At 33.1% G+C, this 16,290-nt stretch overlaps 1 protein-coding gene across 37 annotated transcripts in view; it reads left to right on the top strand.

Moving 5' to 3' along the window:
* Nucleotides 1-2,639: 2,639 nt before the first annotated feature.
* The window catches only part of sorbs2b (sorbin and SH3 domain containing 2b), a 100,278-nt gene continuing 86,627 nt past the window's right edge, over nt 2,640-16,290 (top strand). For all 37 annotated transcript variants that reach the window (XR_015507544.1, XR_015507543.1, XR_015507542.1 and 34 more), the window contains exon 1: nt 2,640-3,013. The gene's annotated coding sequence lies outside the window, so the exon portion shown is untranslated. The remainder of the gene's footprint in view (nt 3,014-16,290) is intronic.

Below are 16,290 nucleotides of genomic sequence, written 5' to 3'. Positions count from 1 at the left end.
AAAATATACTTGCTTTTAAAATACAAATTTATTATCATCATATAATATTGTCATATTAGCATAAAAACAGCAACAAAATAAAAACAGTAGCCTATGACAAGACAAACTGGCCAGCTCATTTCCTCAGTCAGAATCTGTCCATTTGGGTAAAAATTACATTTGTTTTAAAGCTGCCTTTTATTTATAATGGCATACTGTCAAAAATGGGACAAAAAGAGTTTGTGTGTGTGTGTGTATATATATATATATATATACACACACACACACATAAATCCAGATTCCTTCTCATCAAATATTCATTACATTGCATATTTATTATACATTTACATATTATACATGCATTTAAACATGTATCATTATATACGTTAGCTCCCTTTTATCTCTTAACGGTTTAAACTAAGCATTCGCTATGATAAAGGTACATTTCGCACAAATGTAAACAGCCTTTGCTAAACCATGCTCATGCTAACGTATGGATCGTCACCCACCTTCGTAAATAAAAACGCAAAAAACGTATAACTTTTATTAAATTTAGAGTGTGGAGCGATAGAATGTCGGTCCACAAGATAGTAAACATCCGCTGTAAATGGTAAATGTTGGCAAAGTTTTCAAAGAGGTAGTGAAAACTATATCGTATCTGACTCCATTTCTCAGGCCAGAGGTATGAATACGCAACTATCGCTCTACCGGATGTGCGTTCGACCGTTAAGTCACATGACATTGTTTTTCTTTCGCGCGATTTCTGACAGACTGGCGTTTATTGTGATTAGCTGCTGAATGAAAATGTAAACGTCAATAAAAACAAAGGATCAAATCATGTCAGATACACATAAAAACCCCCAGTAAGTTATGACGACATATTCACAACTATTTTTTAAAATCAAATTATTTAAAAAAAAAACATTTTGTAAATCAATCAAACGTAAATGGCAACACTGCAACAGTGGATCATGCAATATTGCAATGGGTTAGCTACTGTTGCTAGCAAGGTCAGCTGTTAACTTTTAAGTTGTAACAATAACAACATGAATGCTAGTAATATAATGTTGATTAGTTGTATGTTAGAGACATTTGAATTATGAATAAAATTTAGTTTTAATGCCAATACTATTTTTGAATAGATATGAATACAGGGAACAGTTTATTAGCGAGCACTAGCATGTTCTATGGTACGTTATGTGAAAGAAGAGGACAGAACTGGCTCTTCCTGCAGATCAAAGTGAGAATGAGATGGGTTTTATTGACCATGAGAATGTTGCAGACTGGACATTTAATAAGAGCAGTGATGCAGACAGTTCACGTAAATTAGCTCTGAGGCAGATATGAAAGGTGTATTAAAGTATATAGTATAATATATAAATATTGTTAGCTGGTAGCTACATCATTGTGATGCATCTGGATATACTAGACTTTTTTACTGGAGAAAATATTTGTATTTACTGTATGTTGTAATCAAGATAAAACTATATGTATATTGTTTTCAATAATATTCAGCAAAAAAGAATGGAATAAATGAAAGCTGTTGGAATATCAGTTGTTGTAAACTATGTAAGTTCTGTGTTAAATCTTATAATGCTGCAACACCAATTAAATCATTTTAAACAACAAAATTATTAATTCTAAGGAAAATTATAAATTAAATATAAATTTAAAAAGAATGGAGAGTGTTACATCCACCGTTTGATGTTGTTGCCATATGGCAACATATCATAAAGTACCTTAAAAAAAATAATGTATATATTTTTTTATCAGCACTTCAAGTTAAGGCATTTTATTAAAGGAAAAACAGTCACATAATTTTTTATATATCTATCATAATGTGTGCCGTAATTGCTTCTTTATATATTGAGTTAAAAGGCTTCAATGTAGTTAAAGAGGCTTGTAATGCAATATGACAAGTGAGAGAACATCATTGTGTGCATGTATAATTTATGTTAAACATCTTCAGTTTAGCCTTGGCTTAACCTTCTCCTTTTTAACATGACAATCACATTTTAAATTAATGTCTAGAGTTATGCCAAGATACTTAAATTCATTCACTTCTTCAATAACTTCATTTTTAATCAGCACCTCAAATTACAAGCTTTGTTTACTATCCTAACACATTTAGCTTTCTGTTATTCTAATTAGATCGTAAAATACTGCTACAGCAACATAATCTCTTTAAGAACAATTCACAGCTGTTGCTTGTTTCCTTCCTGCCTTATACTTCAAGAATATCCCCTTCTCACTCCACATCTAGTGCGGTAAATCACCCCTAAATAACATTTCCAGGTCATTACAAGCTTTAACCTCAGTTTAACTACCCCACATTGTGTGAATCACCTCATCCAGGTCTTCAAACCAAAAATACACAACACCAGAAATAACTCTCCAGGATAGCCGAGCCGATAGTTATATACAAAAGTGTCCAAAGCAAAGGGCGAGTAAAATGGATTACAGCCTCCTGCAGCCACTGAGCAGCTCAACACCGGCTCTAATAACCTGTCCACATATATATATTCAGTCATTCCCATCTGCTTTGACTTAATGCCTATTATCCAGCCTCCTCCACAGCCTCTGAGCTCTGATTGGTCCGTTTACCTGCTAAGCCAAGGCAGATTATAGTATTTGTAAAACGTGAGGCACAAAGAGCACTTGTTCCATTGCTGGAAGCCATGCATGAGTGTGTGTGTTTTCTCTGACTGAAGATGTAACTCGGGTCTATGTAAATCTATACCTCTGAGAGCAGGTTGATCATCACAGAGGGTCTCCATCCTGTCAAGCACAACAGCAGGGGGAGAGTGGAAGAAAAAAAGAACACGAGCAGAGGATTTGGAGTGGATAGCGAGCACTGGAGTCTGGAGGGAAACAAGAACTGACTGACATACATGTTTTGGATAACAGCTGAGGATGATATGATCTCTCGTGTGGAGGACGCAGAGGTCGGCAAGCTTATCAATGAGCTCCTGTCTGTGAAAGTAGCAAGAAACTTCTCCAGTGCCAAGCAAAGCCGAAATGCCTTCATTTAAAGGTAACAAGTCTGTATTTTTTGTGAGCAACATTGTTTTATGTTTATATTAAATGGGGTGAAGATAGAGGAATTAATGTTATTGTAATATTTGGCATCTTGTTAAAGTTTTTACTTTGAATTTGTATGCCAATACCTACAATGTTATGGTGCTTTAACTATTATTAAGCACATAGTTTCACAGATATTTGCAATGCTTAATCAGTTTCTTTTTGAAAAAACAACAACAACATTATTTATTCATTTTTGGCCCACATTTATTTTTCAACTTTAAAATGATTATTAGATTAACTGGCAGTTTTCTGCAAATACCTCATCAACATTATAACCATTTAGACATTTTGACTATATATATATATATATATATATATATATATATATATATATATATATATATATATATATATATATATATATATATATATATCCTTTAAAAGGCATTTTAATATTAGTATGTCTTCTTATATAAGTTCAAGCAAAAATATTAGTTCAGCTTAGATATTTTTTGCTCTTCCAGAATTTTATTAATTGTCATTTTTAGTGTGGCTCAAAAATGACAATGGGTTGTCAAGCATCAAAATAAAAGTGTAACAATGCTTAAATTGTTACATTAGAATCTGCACTATATTTTTTCATAAATAAAATCCATGGGATGCATAAGACACCCACTTATTAAAATGAAATTTAGTGTAAAAAAAGTTTATATTCATATTTAGATCAAGAATCATTTGATGACAAAAACTGCGCAGTGCAGCACCAAAATTTGTTTTAAAGCTTTATACATTTTCACTTTCCTTCCAACAGATTGGTTTTACACATTTACCAGTAAGACATTTGTATTAATTTAAAACATACATTTTAAAACTGCTTTTATGTTTTTATTTTAAACATAAAACTGCTATCCTTTATCGATTTTAATTTTATGTCAAAATAAGTACTGTAGGTTGTTTTATTTTTTCATAACGTATTTGCACACAGAACGACAATGAAGCCTTATTTTACTCATTTCAGGCCCGTAGTCAGCCTGGTGAAAAGGCTTTTTCTCAGACAGTTGACTTTTTTGCTGTTATTCATCTCATTTTGTATGTAATAATGAGGTCTAAATACTCTACTTAGTAACATCTTAGTAACGTTTTTGGTGCTTTGCACCTTTCTATTAATCTTTTTTTTCTTTCAAGAATAAAGTCCAAGATTTAGTTAAAGTTACTTGTAAAATGTTTTCTGTATTTAACAACAACACAGTAGGTCAACAGTAAAAGTTTACTTCACTTGCATCAGATTTTGTATGGTCTTAAAGCCTTTAATGGGTTATTTCCACAATTGATGATGGCATAGCAGTCAAAATAGAACAAATGAGCTCATGTATGGGACAAATTCTAGACCTTTATCAGTGGGAGGGAGTGGGTCTTTCGAATTTTGTAAGTTCATGCTGGCATCAAAATGACATCCTTAATCAATGCACAAACGTGAAACAAAGTTACTTATTCTTTATTATAATAATATTTATAATAGAGTTGCATTTATCCCATTTTTAATGAGCAAAAAAATGTAAAGATGATTTCATGTCTTAGGGTAAGACAAACTTTGACAAAAAAAAAATACACAATTTATGCTTTTTGATATTCATTTGACCAATAATTGATATTCATTCATTTTCTTTTCGGCTTAGTCCATTTATTAGTCTGGGGTTGCCACAGCAGAATGAACCGCCAACTTATCCAGAATATGTTTAGCGTAGCGGATGCCATTCCTGCAACCTATCTCTGGGAAACACCTATACACTCTTGCATGGGCTCGAACCAGTGACCTTCTTGCTGTGATGCGATTGTGCTACCCACTGTGCCACCATGCTGCCCCAATTATTAATATGTAAAATGATATGCTGACACTTTATTTTGACGCTCCCCAACATTTTTCTTAATTTTGTTTCCCTGCAAATAAATTAACTTATTCCTTGAACAATCTGTTAATACTCTAATTAAAGGAGTTTGTTTTCTTGATGTTATTTAGTCAACAGAAAATGTAAAGTGGACCTTCAAAAGAAAGTGTAATTGTTTCTTTCCATCCCTTCCAGTTCTAAGATTACAGTGTTTGCTTTAAAATGCAAAGTCTATGATGTTTGCTGTGTCTTATAATAGAGGCTCTGTGCGGCATTTGGTTTCACAGTACTGTATGTTACTCTGGCCAATAAGACAAATCTTTGTTAAAATGTCCATGAGGTGACAAAATCAGACAACCTTCACAGGGTATATTTCTAGGCCTCTGACCCTCAGCTGATCCGGCTTTTAGCCCCTAAGACCAGGCCACACGTTTGGTGCCAGGACCTGCTGCTAACAAAGTCAAGCGGAGGTTACTGTCATATAGGACAGCATTACTCTGTAACTGTATCTTGAACACTGATGCAGTAGTTTAGAGGCTCAAAATGTTGTAATCGGCATTAAGTAATCTGTGTCACATTTTATTTATATGTTGAATAGTTTTATGCCTATTTAGTTTTCTTTTTGTGTGTGTTAGTTTCAGTTAAACATGTTGAACTAAATGAAAATGAGAAAGATTGACTGGCAATAACTTGAAAGAATAAGTTTATAAGAATAATTTTGTTGTATTATATTATATTATATTATATTATATTATATTATATTATATTATATTATATTATATTATATTATATTATATTATATTATATTATATTATATTATATTAAGGGTAAGCGTTTTATTTTATTATATATATATATATATATATATATATATATATATATATATATATATATATATATATATATATATATATATATATATATATATATATATATATATATATATATATATATATATATATATATATATATATATATATATATATATATATATATATATATATATATATATATATATATATATATATATATATATATATATATATATATATATAATTTTATTATTGTCAATTTTTTTTTTTTGAAGTGATCCTTTTAAGGTTGTCATTTTAGTCAATTATTACTGTTATAGCTCTATTATACTCAGGTAGATTTGACTTCACAGTGTGACATGATGAGACTGAGGAGCAATCCAATAACCTGACAAACCTGTTGTGCTGATTAACTCTTACACAACAGCATTGAGACAGTAGGGTCCAAAAGTTTGAGACCATAGTGAAAATGTCACACTAATCATGTTTTGTCCAGATAGTCAGAATGATTTGCTTCCATTGAAGCTGACACTAAAAAATACATTCTTCTGAAATTTTTACTTCTAACTAAAAAGAAATAACTCAATGAATTAGATGTGAAATCTTGAAGTAAAAACATATTTTTTTAACATAACATATACTGTTATTAACAGATATTTTGCTGGAGAAAATGATTTATCCCTCTAAAAAATGCTGTTTCAGTCCAAATTTTGTGTAAAATATGAATAAACTTAAAAGTTTGCCGCAACAAAATACAAACAAAAATTAATAATTCATGTTCAATTTTAAGTGAACATTTCACTCAAATTGTGCTGGTTATTTTGTAGAGAAAAAAAAAACTGTTGGTTCTTTCAACTAATTTTTGGGTTAAATATGAACTTAAAAAAACTTGAAACTGGTTACTATTAAAACTAGTATTTTTAACCCAACTGATGGGCTTGTCCACATATGGCCCAAGTGCCTAACTGTACAATCACGCCGAAAGCAGAGAGAGCATCAAAGTAGCTGGAAGTCATTCTTTTTTAATGGGAGCCGGCGGTGATAAGCGGCAAGGAGCAGTGCAGCACGTCTTCTCTAGTGTGGGCGAGAGTTGAAATCAAGTGAACTTTATAGTAATGAAGTCCAGAGAACACAGTCACTGTAAACTTTGGTTCCGACCACAGTTGTTCCCAAAGTTTGATTATTGCGGTCGCCGGACAATGTTGGCATATAGGAACATACATTAAAAAAGTTACTGGCGAGTTACTAATGTGTATTAATGTTATATAGTCTATACTTTTTTCTTTAAAAAAGAGGAATTCCCATGCAACAATACAAAACAGTATTGCTGCTTGGATAATTAAATAATTGGATAATTAGATGGACCAAAGCCACACCACATGCAACTTAATCTTCCATTGTATTTGATAAAAAGTGTGCAACATTTTCATGCTAAAAAAGCATGTTTTATGTGGGAATGTAACTGATTTGCTGATATGCGGCTACGACTCTTTAAATATGAGATCAGTGTAGTGAATTAATACTGAGGACTGAAGTAATACTGCCGGAGCTGTAGGCAGACATCGTTCCCACCAGGTCACCCAGAGCGACCTTTGACGCTCTCACTGCCTTCGGTGTGAACACACAGTAGTGAACGTAAGTGAATTGAGTGTAAAATAAAACAAAACAAAATAAACTAAAATAAATAACAACTATTATGAATTAAAAATGCAAAACTGAAGCATTTTTACTTGGGCTTCAAATAAATAAATAAACAAAAATTACACAACACATATCGATTATGGCATACAGTAAGTAATAGATTGCATTGTTTTGTAATTACTGTGTTTTTTCCTGTGCTTGAATACTAGTTTCTTTTCTCTTTGTTCTGACATAATGACACTGATCCCTCAAAAACAATCCTATTTCCAGGATTAGTATTTTAAATCTGTTAAATCACCTCGTCCCCTTCTTCTCCTTGAATAGTTCTGTTGTTGTCGTTGTTAGCGCTCACTTACAGAATTACCATCGCTTCACATAGACGCCATTATTTTACTCCAATCTGCAATTCAACACTTCTTAAAATGAACGCACCTCAAAACAAACATTTCTGTGGAAATACATCCCAAAGAGCGCTACAATTCAAAGGTATGCGCGGCAGCAGCATCGTGTCAGTGAAACCTGAGAAAGCGCACAGTGTTCTGTTACAATAGATTTCACTGGTTTGTGTTTCCTGTGAACTCCGGGCCTTGGTGGAGTTTGCAGGCATTGTGTACAGGTGTGTAGGCAGGTATGACCTGCTTTTCCCAGCCTGTGGCTCCAGACTAGTCCTTCACCTCTTTAAAATCATTGTGTGGAGCCAGATTCCCATTACAGTCTAAATGGGTGTGTAAGCAGGGCAACAAAAGGAGAGCGACGTGGAAGCCTTTGGAAAGTGGACAGAAGACGCTCTGTCCAAAGGTAAATCTATCCTTTGGGGGCTCCCTTTGCAATCACAGGATGAACAAGGCTCTGTTGCACGGGGGAAGGGGGTAATTTCTTACACCCTGATGAGCGAACTTTGCTCTCTATAGCATCTGGAGAACAATGGAAGAAGGGCTGTTAAATATGTCTGCAGATAAGCCTTTGACAGTAGCTTATAAAGATGTTTTTCCTCCGTTGCTTTATTTTGCTCAAGTTCATGACGGTTATTCTCATGAGGAAGATTCACAAAGAAATGCAAGATCAATATGAAATTCCTGAAGTGTCTTCAGGGAATTTGACCAAAAGGCTCATTGCTGGAAAGTGCTGGAGTGCTAGAACCTATCAAGTCAAAACTCTATTTTACCATTGGTTCACTTGAGATTTGGCTATGGGAGTTTTATAAAATAAGTTATAGTAAAAAGAGAGTTGACAATGTTTGGAGGTTTGGCTCCAATGTGAATGACACACACACCTACTTTGAAAATTTAAACTTGGAAGCAGCTATGCTAGTTAACAAGCCAGCTAAGTTGCTAGCTTAGAATGTTTAGGATGTGGTTCCAATTTACTCATGATAGACTTCTTTTAAAGGTGCAGTATGTATGTTTGACACTCAGTGGTTGAACTAGGTATTGCACTTCTGGATCAAAACAAATGCAAGCACAGGTTGCCAGATTGAGGACCAACAGGAATTTTTGTTCTAACCAACTCCTCGAATTGATATATTAGAAACGGCTTTTATATCTTGCAGAAAACTTTGACAATGATCACCTCAGGTACACCTTATGTGCTTTATTCAGTGTTACTTGCTAATAATGTGTTTGATTGGCATTTTAAAATGACATTTATTGCCATACTACTGAAAGCAGCAGCAGATAATTTACCTCTTGAAAATAAAATTAACAGTTTGAAATTAAACTTTATACTCAAAACCAACACATATCAGTGATTCAACCTGCTCACCTAATGTTTATGTTCGTAATATTTATATTATTTGCTAATTGATAACCACCTCATATGGAACTGAATCTGCATCTCATTTTAGAGACTGCTACTGTACACAGGAGGTCGCATTTAGGTCACGGGCGCATGCTTTGAGAGCCTTTCTGAATGAATGAATGAAATATGTGGATTTCCACCAAGGCAACCCAGGGTGGTGAAATATAATTGGCTGAAGTGGCATTGGGTGGGTTAAAAGAACCAAAACAAAGACAGACGTTCCTGCACATAACAGACATTTTCAAAGCAGAATATCTGACCTCAGCATTGTTTTTCAGATAAACAAGAATGTTCACTTAGGATGTTTCTTAAATATCTGCAAACATATTATGGTATTTTTATGCTTTAGAAGAGTCAAAAAATTACATACATCACCTCTTTTTTAAGTTATTTGTTTAGTTGTGAAAACATTCTGGAGTAGGTTAGAAAAGCAATGTTAATGTCATTGAATGTCCAACGTGCTGTTGGTTATCCTGATTAAAAAAAGAAGACATCACAAAATATTGCACATCATTCTCAAATAGGTGCTTATAAATCTTTTGACCTAAAAAGCTCTATCACTTTGATAGCCTTTTAAGTAAATACATTTAATATATTTGGAGCTTTTGTGTTGCCACTTTTAATGTTTTAATTTTTTTTTTTGTATTTATGAAATAAATACATGACAATGATGAAAGCATCAGTTAGGAAAACTACTGATATTAGTGATGAAATTTGCTGTAATGAATCCATTCAAGCTTGTAGAAATTACAGTTTGAATGTACAAGTACTTTTTTATCACAATAGTATCTGAGCAAATATAAGTTTATTAAAATTGTGCAAAATTAGATTTGATTAGATTCAACTTTATTGTCATTTCACATGTACAAGTACAAGGCAACGAAATGCAGGTCATGTATAAAGGAATCAGATACTTGCAAATAGATTAACTATTTGAACATACTGTACAGGTTGCTATTAATAATCAGGGATATGCAAATAGAAATGAACATAAAATGCATTTTTTTGCTTTTTTAATTATTTATGATATATTCTATTTATAATATTTAATATTTACTGTTCTACCTGTATTTACAGTATGCCTTTGCTGTTTTATAGCATCTGGGTTTCATTTTCTACTCAAATACAAAATATATAATAAAGGCTAGCAGTTTCTCCCCCATTATGCTATTGCAGACATACTGGAGTAATATTAGCAAATTGCATGTTCCTGTTATTGTTAAATTGATTTTTAATCACCAGCCTACATAATGAACAATGCAAGCACATAACAGCTTTTATAGGCGTGAGGTTATTAGATTCAGCACAGGCCTAAAACAGGATAAAAACAGAATTTCCCCAGGGTCAGCTTAGTCCTTCAGTGAAAGAACAACCTCAAAGTACTATAAAAATGTACAGTCAGCAAAGCATTACAGTACAATAACCACTTAAGGACCCTTATAAAAAGCAGAAGGAGTTTATAGTGTAAAAACAACCTACTGAGTGGTTATTCATTTTAAATAATTAAACATTCTCCCATTTTATTTGGTTATTTATGCACCATCTCTATATTTAATAGTTATTTTATTAAAACAAACAAACAAACAAATAAACAAACAAACAGACAAACAAATATTTGCAAAGAGACAATAGTTTGTTGATCTTTCTACTGTGTTTCACCATAGGCCTATCTGCTTTATATGAAGAACCAGTAGGGGGCAATGCGAGTTCCTTTAAAATCCCAGTTGTGTGTTTCTGGCCTAAGGGAGTAAATGAAATAGATGGGATGTCCATTTATCTCTGCTCTCAGTTCCTCTCTGAAATAGCTATTAGTGGATCACATTAAACAAAGCTAATTTTGTCATAAATTAGCTCTGTGTGCAACCAAAATTCGATCCTTGCGGGGACATATTGCCGCTATTGTACCTCTGAGCTAATACATTTGCATTTATAATATAATATAATATAATATAATATAATATAATATAATATAATATAATATAATATAATATAATATAATATAATATAATATAATATAATAAAAAAATATATATATATTTCCCTTTTACTAAATGCTTTAAAAAATCTATTTTTTTCATGTGAAAAAGATTAACAAAAGAGGAATGCCTGCAATCCTTAAATCTTAATAAAGCCACAGAGCCAGTTCCTGTGCTTTAAAATGATTATAAAATGGCACATATGGCGTTAGAAGTCCAAATTTTAGGATAGATTGGTAAGCAGTATATTAAAAGAAACCATTAAGATTAACTACAGTGTATACAAGTCTGTTATTAAAAGCTTTAAAGTCTAACATAGCAAACAGTGTGTTATCTGAAATGCAGCATTATCAATCTTGCTCTTGATTTTTCTATCTAGGCCTGTCTGGTCTCTTGAAGGTGACAAAGTGCAAAGCGTAGTGGTAGTTGACAGTTTGGCGGTTAAATTTAGATGTGTGAGCGAATGTCTGACAGGCTCAAGCAACCCTAGCAGGGACAAGGAAACTCCCAAAATGGTACTTGATGAAATATGTGGCATGTCTGCAGTGTGACCTGCTTAATGCATTTAGAGTAACAGAAAGCAATGGAGGAATCAGTTTATCTCATGTTTTAGGCCATTCATAACATTTACACGCGCACATACACACGTTGGTATTTGAGAACTCTCCAAAATATATTTTATTCAGTAAAAAATATTTATTATATGGCTCTGCCTGCTAAACCCAACCCTCATAAGAAAACGTGGCAATATTTAAATGTCAAAAGACCCTGTTAAATGTGATTTTTTAGTCTTGAATTACAAGGACATATAAGGTATCTTCTCAAAAACCTCATCAACTTTGTAAAACCTAGACTTTGAGTTTTACAAGAAAAGAAATTTGTGATGTGACATTGGTAGTCATTATAAAAATGTATGTCCTAGTAAATCACCAAAAGACAACAAAAGAACAGTAGTAGCAGTGTCATTTAACACATAAAACAACAGCCAAACAGAATCGTTCGTTACAGACCTTGCACAGTGGCAGGTGGCAAAAAAGCAGCATTTGCTGTAAAAATGTATTCGTTGTTTGCATATTTTTGTGATTCATAGGTGTTTTCTTTTTATTTATGCTTTCGATTTGCTTTGTAAGACCTTGATTCCTCATCTGACATCTTTGGATGCTAAAAATGTAACTACGGTTTAACAAAGAGACTCATTGCAGTGGTGTAAAGTAGCAAATTACAAATACTTAAATTACTGTAATTGAGTAGTTTTCTTCAGGAATTTAACTTTACTAAGTAGTTTTAATAATGTATACTTTTACTTTCATTTTTAGGGCTGAATCTGTACTTTTACTCCACTATTTTCTTTCAACTTGCAGTCACTATTTTTTTTCTACTTTTGTATGTATATTTGATTGGCGTTTCTGTGTGGAGTTTGCATGTTCTCCCTGCGTTCACGTGGGTTTCCTCCGGGTGCTCCGGTTTCCCCCACAGTCCAAACACATGCGATACAGGTGAATTGGGTAGGCTAAATTGTCCGTAGTGTATGAGTGTGTGTGTGATTGCAGCTGGAAGGGCATCCGCTGCGTAAAAAATTGCTGGATAAGTTGGCGGTTCATTCCGCTGTGGCAACCCCGGATTAATAAAGGGACTAAGCCGACAAGAAAATGAACGAATATATTTGATTGGCTAAGAATAATCATGTGATTCTCTTCCAATCAAATTGCACATCTAAAACATTGCATCATACAGAACAACCTCAAGACACGGGCACTTCCAAAATGCAGTTAACATGAAGACTGTGAAACATTAAAAGTGTTCAAAAAGGCACGAAGATCATAGGACGCATTGTGTGAGAGACTGCTTTGATGATAATGAAGATGTCGACTGTATGAGGACTGAAAAAATCAAATGGCCTTAAACCAGGGGTGTCAAACTCAGTTCCTGGAGGGCCATAGCCCAGCATAGTTTAGTTTTAACCCTGCTTCAACACACTTACCTATATGTTTCAAAAAAGCCTAAAGGACTCAACTAGTTTGATCAGGAGTGTTTAATTAGGGTTGGTGCAAAACTGAGCTGTGGCCCTCCGGGAACTGCGTTTGACACTAGAATGTTGTTTTCACTCACACATGTAGCATGTAAACGCATCAATAATTTACATTGTAATATGCACAACACACTCACTACTCTTGAGTACTTTTAAAAGGGCTACTGTTTACTTATACTTTAAGTAAAGTTTACAACAAATACTTTTACCCAACTTGCACTACATTTTTGGGAAAGTAAGGGTACTTTTATTTGAGTAAGATTTTTCAGTCCTCATTCCACCACTGTCTCATTGACATTTTCAGTAGTATGTGAATATATGTTAAATATGTGAAATAACTTAAACATTACTGGCAGATAATTACCTGATTTTATACCTTAATTTACATGACTAACCCAGATAATATAATGCTTAAATAAAATAAATTTTGTTAAGCTTTCAAACTTAACATTTTGACAAAGCAGAAATCATTTGAAAGACACAGAAAAACATCCATGAATCTTTCATAAATGTTCAATATTAAATATTTATTGCAGTGTGGATTTACATAATGGTATTGTCACTGGCGTGGGTTATCTGATTGGTTTAATTATACAAATATGAGGTTTTTTGATGAGGCATATCTATCTAGCTGCGTAAGACAGAGAGTCATGAGAGTATTTCATTTTTTGGATGAACTAACTAACAATGCTTAAAGTTGGGTGAAGAATACAGATAATACCTAAGATACTTGTCCCTATGTTGTAGTCTATTATACTGGCTGACCAAGCATACAATTATTACTTCCATTCACTTCAGTTTGAATGCATGGAACCAGATCTTAATTTGCATTCACCCTTTTCAGTATTGATTAGGCCTTATTTATATTACTCTGTTTTTAAATATTATGTGTGAGACTGCTAATCAACTGTGCATATCTAATTTCCTAAGGGATGAATAAAGTTACCAAGTAACTAAGAAATAAATAAAGTAATTAAGTAACTAACATATTTATTATGACCTCCTAACTATTAAATAGATCCTAGTACTCATACGAAATGGTTATTAGAATAGTCCCTATTTAAAAGATACACACTTTTATTAGATACTATACTTGTTTTTATTTTACTAGTACAATTTTTAATGGCACTCAATTGTGGCCATTCTAGTCACATTAAATAAAAGAGTTTTAACTAGTTAGATGAACTCTCACTAGTTTTAATTACAAAGTATACTGTTAAGTAATGCACATAGTCATGCTGTATTTATGGTATACAATATTTACTTAAATTATGTACTAGTACCAATGGAAAGAGTACTGAAACATCATACACAAGTAAAAGTACCATTACTTACACAAAATGTAGTATAAGTAATCTGTGTAATCTAGTAAAAGTATCTGTTGTAAATATTACTCAAAGTATGAATAAAAAGATAGGCATTTTAAAAATACTCAAGATTAGTGAGTAGTGAGTATTACGCCATAAAAAGTCCTTTTGCATTTACATGCATTTTGTGCAGTGATGTGTAAATGAAACATTCTGTAGTGCATTTAGTAATTTTCCTATATTCATTTGTTCCTTCCAACTTTCTTCCATTGTTTGTTTGTTCTGTCCTTCCTTCATTCTTTAATTTGTTCGTTCCTTCATACGGTCCTTCCTTCGTTCCTCCCTTCATTTGTTCGCTCATTCACATTTTTGTTCCTCTCTTCATTAGGTCCTTTGTTCATTCGTTCGTTCCTTTCTTAGTTTGTTTAGTTCTTCCTTGAATCCTTACTTCATTTATTTGGTCTTTTGTTCGTTCGTTAGTTTTTATTCTTGTTCCTTTCTTCATTAGGCCTCTTGTTCTTTCCTTCCTTTATTCATTTGTTCATTCCTTCATTCAATCCTTTGGTCCTTCCTTCATTCCTCCCTTCATTTGTTTGCTCATTCATTCGTTCTTTTATTCATAATTTTGTTCCTTCCCTCATTAGGTCCTTTGTTTATTCCTTCCTTCCTTCCTTAGTTTGTTCAGTCCTTCCTTGAATCCTTCCTTCATTCATTTGGTCCTTCTTTCCATTTTTCATTCGTTCCATGTAGTGATTGTTTAAGGAGGCTGTTTAGTGATTTCAGTCATCATACAGTCAACATATATATATATATATATATATATATATATTTTTTACAGTCGACATCTATTTTCTCATCAGTGACATCCAGTGTATTAAAAGACTGTGTGTCAATGTGTGTAAGTATTTTGAACATCTTCTTGGACATTTTAATACTTCTAAAAGGTTTGCTGGATTTATAAAGTGCCCATGTGTTGATGTTGTTCAGGATCATGTGATTTACTTTCTATGTGCGATTTGATTAGACAGGAATCACAGGACTGATTTTCTACTTTAGCCAATCATCAAAGACAAGAAAGAAATAAAGTAGTGACTGCAGGTTGAAGAAAAGTAGTGGAGTAAAAGTACCAACACTGCACTAAAAATGTACTCAAAGAAGTAAAAGTACACATTTATAAAACTACTTAGTAAATTACAATTTCTGAGAAAAACTCAATTACAGTAATTTGAGTATTTGTAATTAGTTACTTTACACCACTGACTAGTACTCATTAGATAGAAGCTATTTAAGTACTAGTGCAAAATTTAAGTAAATAAACTGATACTACAATGTAAATCTATAGATTTAATAGCTTATTAAAACCACTTGCCGTAATCAGCAGCACTTTTGTTTCTTTTCAGCATTAGCCTACCTCCCCAAGGACAAACTGATTTTATACATTTACTGCAGTGAAATGTACAAATCCACACTCTGACAAAGACAAATCCACTCGTACATGGAGACTAATAATATATTTAAGTTGTGATTTAGCTTGTTTTGCTAAGAAATAACAGCAATTTTCTTCCACAATAGCCAATAGCCACACCGCCATTTAAAGACAATGTGATACAATTACAAGTGGCATTGTCACTTTAATGAAAGCTCCATTGTCGTTTCCACAGTGAGTTTCCTTTAAACATCATCATCACCTCCAGGAAAACATTCCTCAGTAAATATCCAGCACGAGTGAGGGAGGGGGGACTGCGCTATTCATTACCAGCCCATGATAAAGCATGCTCTCTGTTGCCTGTTACTATGACCACCAGGATCTTCTCCAAACCAATGAGAGCCCTTCATCTC

The sequence above is a fragment of the Danio rerio genome, chromosome 14 (genome assembly GCF_052040795.2).
Source record: "Danio rerio strain M-AB ecotype USA chromosome 14, GRCz13ab, whole genome shotgun sequence".
NCBI lineage: Eukaryota > Metazoa > Chordata > Actinopteri > Cypriniformes > Danionidae > Danio > Danio rerio.
The sequence above is the reverse complement of the archived record's forward strand: the minus strand, read 5'-3'. Positions and strand labels throughout refer to the sequence as shown.